The sequence below is a fragment of the Homarus americanus genome, unplaced genomic scaffold (genome assembly GCF_018991925.1).
Source record: "Homarus americanus isolate GMGI-L3 unplaced genomic scaffold, GMGI_Hamer_2.0 scaffold25860, whole genome shotgun sequence".
NCBI classification, from domain to species: domain Eukaryota; kingdom Metazoa; phylum Arthropoda; class Malacostraca; order Decapoda; family Nephropidae; genus Homarus; species Homarus americanus.
This window is the reverse complement of record NW_024724693.1, coordinates 1,502,383-1,511,201: the sequence shown is the minus strand read 5'-3', so window position 1 is coordinate 1,511,201 and position 8,819 is coordinate 1,502,383.

Genomic DNA, 8,819 nt, shown 5'->3' with positions numbered 1-8,819 from the left:
TGGTGTTAGGGTGAAAGAATTGGGTGGTGTTAAGGTGAAGGGTGGTGGTAATTGTTAAGGTGAAAGGTGGTGATTGTTAGGGTGAAGAATTGGTGGTGTTAGGGTGAAGAGGTGGTGGTGTTAGGGTGAGAAGGGTGAGTGGTGGTGTTAGGGTGAAGGTGGTGGTGTTGTTAGGGTGGAAAGAGATTGGTGGTGTTAGGGTGAAGGGTGGTGGTGTTAGGGTGAAGGGTGGTGGTGGTGGACAGATCTGACAACAACACGAGTCACATTTTTCTCTCTGCTATTTTGTATTGAAAGACAAAAAAATAATAATAAGCAGTTTATTCTCGTGACCTTTGACCTCTGACCTGTGTGAAGTGATCTTGGTCAAAATTGTGTTATGTTGAGTTGTGACGAATACTGTACACGATGAAAAAATAGGGTGATATCATGCGACCAGGACAACAGATGACAACAGAATAACAGAGAACAGGACAACAGATGACAACAGAATAACAGAGAACAGGACAACAGATGAAACAACAAACAGGACAAATGACAACAGAATAACAGAGAACAGGACAACAGATGACAACAGAATAACAGAGAACAGGACAACAGATGACAACAGAATAACAGAGAACAGGAGACAGATGACAACAGAATAACAGAGAACAGGACAACAGATGACAACAGAATAACAGAACAAGGACAATAGATGACAACAGAATAACAGAGAACAGGACAACAGATGACAACAGAATAACAGAGAACAGGACAACAGAATAACAGAACAGGACAACAGATGACAACAGAATAACAGAGAACAGGAAAACAGATGACAACAGAATAACAGAGAACAGGACAACAGATGACAACAGAATAAGAACAGGACAACAGAATAACAGAACAGGACAACAGATGACAACAGAATAACAGAAGAAACAAATAACAGAAACAAAGAATAAGAACAGGACAACAGATGACAACAGAATAACAGAGAACAGGAGACAGATGACAACAGAATAACAGAGAACAGGACAACAGATGACAACAGAATAACAGAGAACAGGACACAGAATAACAGAGAACAGGACAACAGATGACAACAGAATAACAGAACAGGACAACAGATGACAACAGAATAACAGAGAACAGGAGAACAGATGACAACAGAATAACAGAACAGGAGAACAAATGACAACAGAATAACAGAGAACAGGAGCAGATGACAACAGAATAACAGAGAACAGGACAACAGATGACAACAGAATAACAGAGAACAGGACAACAGATGACAACAGAATAACAGAGAACAGGACAACAGATGACAACAGAATAACAGAGAACAGGACAAACCAAGGAGAGAATAACAAACACGAAGCGCCACTAACAATGGGCAGGTGTGGTGAATGACATGTTCTCAATCAGCTCGTTATAACCCACACACACCTGTACGTAAGGCTGGATCACCTGAAGATTAGACACCCTAGTTTATTTCACGAGAAGAAATCAAGTCAAATTAAACTAACCTAACCTAACCAAACCAAATCTAGCCAAACCAAAACAGACAGACAGACAGACAGAGATAGAGATGAATATAGACGGAAACATATCGAGAGACAGAGAGACAGAAAGACAGAACTGATCAATATAAACTCAGTATCTGTCCTTCTTGATTTAGAATATTAATATGGGAGGGAGTAAGGAGGAGAGAACCACATACCCAGCAGAGGTGTGTGTGTGTGTGTGTGTGTGTGTTTTGTTAAGAGGTACATGATGCACCACCAGTACACCAGCAGGAGGGAGGTGTGTGTGTGTGTGTGTGTGTGTGTGTGTGTGTGTGTGTGTTAAAGGTACATGATGCACCACCACAGTAGCACCAGCAGGAGGGAGGTGTGTGTGTGTGTGTGTGTGTGTGTGTGTGTTGTGTGTTAAGAGGTACATGATGCACCACCAGCAGTGCACCAGCAGAGGAGGAGGTGTGTGTGTGTGTGTGTGTGTGTGTGTGTGTGTGTGTGTGTGTTAAAGAGGTGCGTGTGTTGTGTGTAAGGCATGATGCACCACCAACAGTAGCACCAGCAGGAGGAGGGGGAGTGTGTGTGTGTGTGTGTGTGTGTGTGTGTGTGTGTGTGTGTGTGTTAAAGAGGTACATGATGCACCACCAGCAATGCCGAGGAGGAGAGGGAGGTGTGTGTGTGTGTGTGTGTGTGTGTGTGTGTGTGTGTGTGTGTGTGTTAAAGAGGCATGATGCACCACCAGCAGTGCCCAGCAGGAGGTGTGGTGTGTGTGTGTGTGTGTGTGGGGTGCATGGTCACAGTGCACCAGCAGGAGGGTGTGTGTGGTGTGTGTGTGTGTGTGTGTGTGTGTGTGTGTGTGTTAAAGAGGTACATGATGCACCACCAGCAGTAGCACCAGCAGGAGGGAGGTGTGTGTGTGTGTGTGTGTGTGTGTGTGTGTGTTAAAGAGGTACATGATGCACCACCAACAGTAGCACCAGCAGGAGGGAGGTGTGTGTGTGTGTGTGTGTGTGTGTGTGTGTGTGTGTTAAGAGTACATGATGCACCACCAGCAGTAGCACCAGCAGAGGGAGGTGTGTGTGTGTGTGTGTGTGTGTGTGTGGTGTGTTAAGAGGTGCATGATCACCAACAGTGCCACCAGCAGGAGGAGGTGTGTGTGTGTGTGTGAGTGTGTGTGTGTGTGTGTGTGTGTGTGTGTTAAAAGGTACAGTGCACCACCAACAGTAGCACCAGCAGGAGGGAGGTGTGTGTGTGTGTGTGTGTGTGTGTGTGTTAAAGAGCATGATGCACCACCAACAGTAGCACCAGCAGAGAGGAGGTGTGTGTGTGTGTGTGTGTGTGTGTGTGTTAAAGGTATGATGCACCTCCCAACAGTGCCTCAGCAGGAGGTGTGTGTGTGTGTGTGTGTGTGTGTGTGTGTGTTAAAGGTGCATGATGCACCTAACAAGCACCAGCAAGGGAGGAGAGAGGTGTGTGTGTGTGTGTGTGTGTGTGTGTGTGTGTTAAAGGTGTGCCACCAACAGTAGCACCAGCAGGAGGATGTGTGTGTGTGTGTGTGTGTGTGTGTGTGTGTTAAAGAGGTACATGATGCCACCAACAGTAGCCAGCAGGAGGAGGTGTGTGTGTGTGTGTGTGGTGTGTGTGTGTTAAAGAGGTACATGATGCACCACCAACAGTAGCACCAGCAGGAGGAGGTGTGTGTGTGTGTGTGTGTGTGTGTGTTAAAGTCACAGGTGTGTGTGTGTGTGTGTGTGGTGTGTGTGTGTTAAAGAAGTACATGATGCACCACCAACAGTGGCACCAGCAGAGGAGAGGTGTGTGTGGTTGTTGTGTGTGTGTGTTTGTGTGTTAGGTTTGTTAAAGAGGTGCATGATGCACCCAACAGTAGCACCAGCAGGAGGAAGGTTTGTGTTGTGTGTGTGTGTGTGTGTGTTAAAGAGTTATGATGCAACAGTAGCCCAACAGGAGGGAGGTGTGTGTGTGTGTGTGGTGTTGGTGTTTGTGTGTGTTAAGGGTGCATGATGCACCACAGCAATGCCAGCAGGAGGATGTGTTGTGTTTGTGTTAAAGTACATGATCACAACAAGAAGTGTGTGTGTGTGTGTGTGTGTGTGTGTGTGTGTGTGTGTGTGTGTGTTAAGAGGTACATGATGCACCACCAACAGTACTACCAACAGGAGGAGGTGTGTGTGTTGTTGTTGTGTTAAAGAGGTACATGATGCACCACCAACAGTAGCACCAGCAGGAGGAGGTGTGTGTGTGTGTGTGTGTGTGTGTGTGTGTTAAAGGTACATGATGCACCACCAACAGCACAGCAGGGAGGTGTGTGTTTGTGTTGTGTTAAAGAGGTACATGATCTCCCAACAATGCCTAGCAGGAGGTTGTGTGTGTGTGTGTGTGTGTGTGTGTGTGTTAAAGGGTACATGATGCACCACCAACAGTAGCACCAGCAGGAGGGGAGGTGTGTGTGTGTGTGTGTGTGTGTGTGTGTGTGTGTGTGTGTGTGTGTTAAGAGGTACATGATGCACCACCAACAGTAGCACCAGCAGGAGGGAGGTGTGTGTGTGTGTGTGTGTGTGTGTGTGTGTGTGTGTGTGTGTGTGTGTGTTAAGAGGTACATGATGCACCACCAACAGTAGGCACCAGCAGGAGGGGAGGTGTGTGTGTGTGTGTGTGTGTGTTAAAGTTATGATCCCTAACAATGTAGCACCAGCAGGAGGAGGTGTGTGTGTGTGTGTGTGTGTGTGTGTGTGTGTGTGTGTGTGTGTGTGTGTGTGTTAAGAGGTGCAGTGCACCACCAACAGTGCACCAGCAGGAGGAGGTGTGGTGTGTGTGTGTGTGTGTGTGGTGTGTGTGTGGTGTGTGTGTGTGTTAAAGAGTACATGATCACCAGCAGTGCACCTCAGCAGGAGGAGGTGTGTGTGTGTGTGTGTGTGTGTGTGGTGTGTGTTAAAGAGTACATGATCACCCTGGCAGTGCCTGTGGGAGGTGTGTGTGTGTGTGTGTGTGTGTGTTAAGAGGTATGATGCACCACCAACAGTAGCACCAGCAGGAGGGAGGTGTGTGTGTGTGTGTGTGTGTGTGTGTGTGTGTGTGTTAAAGAGGTACATGATGCACTACCAACAGTAGCACCAGCAGGAGGGAGGGGTGTGTGTGTGTGTGTGTGTGTGTGTGTGTGTGTTAAAGTGCATGATGCACCACCAACAGTAGCACCAGCAGGAGTGTGTGTGTGTGTGTGTGTGTGTGTGTGTGTGTGTGTGTTAAGAGGTACATGATGCACCACCAACAAGTAGCACCAGCAGAGGTGTGTGTGTGTGTGTGTGTGTGTGTGTGTGTGTGTGTGTGTGTGTGTGTGTGGGGTACATGATGCACCACCAACAGTAGCACCAGCAAGAGGGAGGGTGTGTGTGTGTGTGTGTGTGTGTGTGTGTGTGTGTGTGTGTGTGTGTGTGTGTGTGTGAGGGGTGCATGATGCACCACCAACGTGCTACCAGCAGGAGGGAGTGTGTGTGTGTGTGTGTGTGTGTGTGTGTGTTAAAGAGGTGCAGTGCACCATAACAGTAGCACCAGCAGGAGGGAGGTGTGTGTGTGTGTGTGTGTGTGTGTGTGTGTGTGTGTGTGTGTGTGTGTGTGTGTGTGTGTGTGTGTTAAAAGGACATGATGCACCACCAACAGTGCCTCCAACAGGAGGAGGTGTGTGTGTGTGTGTGTGTGTGTGTGTGTGTGTGTGTGTTAAAAGGGTACATGATGCACCACCAACATGCTATAACAGGAGGGAGGTGTGTGTGTGTGTGTGTGTGTGTGTGTGTTAAGAGGTACATGATGCACCAAGTAGCACCAGCAGGAGGAGGATGTGTGTGTGTGTGTGTGTGTGTGTGTGTGTGTGTGTGTGTTAAGAGGTACATGATGCACCACCAACAGTAGCACCAGCAGGAGGTGTGTGTGTGTGTGTGTGTGTGTGTGTGTGTGTGTGTGTGTGTTAAAGAGTGCATGATGCACCAGAGTGCCACCAGCAGGAGGGAGGTGTGTGTGTGTGTGTGTGTGTGTGTGTGTGTGTGTGTGTGTGTGTTAAAGAGGTACATGATGCACCACCAACAATGCACCAACAGGAGGGAGGTGTGTGTGTGTGTGTGTGTGTGTGTGTGTGTGTGTGTGTGTGTGTGTGTGTGTGTGTGTTAAAGAGGTACATGATGCACCAACAATGCTCCAGCAGGAGAGGTGTGTGTGTGTGTGTGTGTGTGTGTTAAGAGGTACATGATGCCACCAACAGTAGCACCAGCAGGAGGGAGGTGTGTGTGTGTGTGTGTGTGTGTTAAAGAGGTGCAGTGCACCACCAACAGTGGCACCAGCAGGAGGAGGTGTGTGTGTGTGTGTGTGTGTGTGTGTGTGTGTGTTAAAAGGTACATGATGCACCACCAACAGTAGCACCAGCAGGAGGGAGGTGTGTGTGTGTGTGTGTGTGTGTGTGTGTGTGTGTGTGTGTGTGTGTGTGTGTGTGTGTGTGTGTGTTAAAGGGTACATGATGCACCACCAACATGCACCACCAGGAGGGAGGTGTGTGTGTGTGTGTGTGTGTGTGTGTAGAGGTACATGATCACCACCAACAATGCACAACAGGAGGGAGGAGTGTGTGTGTGTGTGTGTGTGTGTGTGTGTGTGTGTGTGTGTGTGTGTGTGTGTGTGTGTGTGTGTGTGTGTGTGTGTGTGTGTGTTAAAAGAGGTATGATGCACCACCAACAATGCACAACAGAGGGAGGTGTGTGTGTGTGTGTGTGTGTGTGTGTGTGTGTGTGTGTGTGTGTGTGTGTAAAGGGTGCATGATGCACCACCAACAGTGCACCAACAGGAGGGAGGATGTGTGTGTGTGTGTGTGTGTGTGTGTGTGTTAAAAGGTACATGATGCACCACCAACAGTGCTCAGCAGGAGAGGAGGTGTGTGTGTGTGTGTGTGTGTGTGTGTGTGTGTGTGTGTGTGTAAGGTACATGATGCACCACCAACAATGCACCAACAGGAAAGGGGGATGTGTGTGTGTGTGTGTGTGTGTTAAGAGGTACATGATGCACCACCAACAGTAGCCTCCAACAGGAGGAGGTGTGTGTGTGTGTGTGTGTGTGTGTGTGTGTGTGTGTGTGTGTTAAAGAGGTACATGATGCACCAACAGTAGACACCAGCAGGAGGAATGTGTGTGTGTGTGTGTGTGTGTGTGTGTGTGTTAAGAGGTACATGATGCACCACCAACAGTAGCACCAACAGGAGGAGGTGTGTGTGTGTGTGTGTGTGTGTGTTAAAGAGGTACATGATGCACTCAACAGTAGCACCAGCAGGAGAGGAGGTGTGTGTGTGTGTGTGTGTGTGTGTGTGTGTGTGTGTGTGTGTTAAGAGGTGCATGATGCACCACCAACAGTAGCACCAGCAGGGAGGGAGGTGTGTGTGTGTGTGTGTGTGTGTGTGTGTGTGTGTGTGTGTGTGTGTGTGTGTGTGTGTGTGTGTGTGTGTGTGGGGTACATGATGCACCAACAGTAGCACCAGCAGGAGGAGGGTGTGTGTGTGTGTGTGTGTGTGTGTGTGTGTGTGTGTGTGTGTGTGTGTGTGTGTAAAAGGGTGCATGATGCACCACCAACAGTGCACAGCAGGAGGGAGAGTGTGTGTGTGTGTGTGTGTGTGTGTGTGTGTGTGTGTGTGTGTGTGTGTGTGTGTGTGTGTGTGTGTTAGAGGTACATGATGCACCACCAACAGTAGCACCAACAGGAGGGAGGTGTGTGTGTGTGTGTGTGTGTGTGTGTGTGTTAAAAGGGTACATGATGCACCACCAACAGTGGCCTACCAGCAGGAGGGAGGTGTGTGTGTGTGTGTGTGTGTGTGTGTGTGTGTGTGTGTGTGTGTTAAGAGGTGCATGATGCACCACCAACAGTGGCACCAGCAGGGAGGTGTGTGTGTGTGTGTGTGTGTGTGTGTGTGTGTGTGGGGTGCATGATGCAACATAGCACCAGCAGGAGGTGTGTGTGTGTGTGTGTGTGTGTGTGTGTGTGTGTGTGTTAAGGGTACATGATGCACACCAGCAGTGCACCAACAGGAGGAGGTGTGTGTGTGTGTGTGTGTGTGTGTGTGTGTGTGTGTGTGTTAAGAGGTACATGATGCACCACCAACAGTGCACCAACAGGGAGGGAGGTGTGTGTGTGTGTGTGTGTGTGTGTGTGTGTGTGTGTGTGTGTGTGTGTGTGTGTGTGTGTGGGGTGCATGATGCACCACCAACAGTAGCCTCAGCAGGAGGGAGGATGTGTGTGTGTGTGTGTGTGTGTGTGTTAAAGAGGTGCAAGTGCACCACCAACAGTGCACCAGCAGGAGGGAGGTGTGTGTGTGTGTGTGTGTGTGTGTGTGTGTGTGTGTGTGTGTGTTAAAGGGGTACATGATGCACCACCAACAGTAGCACCAACAGGAGGGAGGTGTGTGTGTGTGTGTGTGTGTGTGTGTGTGTGTGTGTGTGTGTGTGTGTGTGTGTGTGTGTTAAAAGGGCACATGATGCACCACCAACAGTAACACCAGCAGGAGGGGTGTGTGTGTGTGTGTGTGTGTGTGTGTGTGTGTGTGTTAAGGGTACATGATGCACCATAGCAGTGCTCAGCAGGGAGGGAGGTGTGTGTGTGTGTGTGTGTGTGTGTGTTAAGGGTGCATGATGCACCACCAACAGTGCACCAACAGGAGGGAGGTGTGTGTGTGTGTGTGTGTGTGTGTGTGTGTTAAAGAGGTACAGTGCACCAAGTGCTCCAGCAGAGGAGGGAGGTGTGTGTGTGTGTGTGTGTGTGTGTGTGTGTGTGTGTGTGTGTGTGTGTGTGTGTGTGTGTGTGAGGTATGATGCACCACCAACAATGCTACCAACAGGAGGAGGAATGTGTGTGTGTGTGTGTGTGTGTGTGTGTGTTAAAAAGAGGTACATGATGCACCACCAACAGTAGCACCAGGGAGGAGGTGTGTGTGTGTGTGTGTGTGTGTGTGTGTGTGTGTGGGGTACATGATGCACCACCAGCAGTGCTACCAGCAGGAGGGATGTGTGTGTGTGTGTGTGTGTGTGTGTGTGTGTGTGTGTGTGTGTGTGTGTGTGTGTGTGTGTGTTAAAGAGGTACATGATGCACCACCAACAATGCACCAGAGGGGAGGAGAGGTGTGTGTGTGTGTGTGTGTGTGTGTGTGTGTGTGTTAAGAGGTACATGATGCACCTATGTCAACAGAGGAGGGAGGTGTGTGTGTGTGTGTGTGTGTGTGTGTGTGTGTGTGTGTTGAGAGTACATGATGCACCACCAACAGTAGCACCAGCAGGAGGG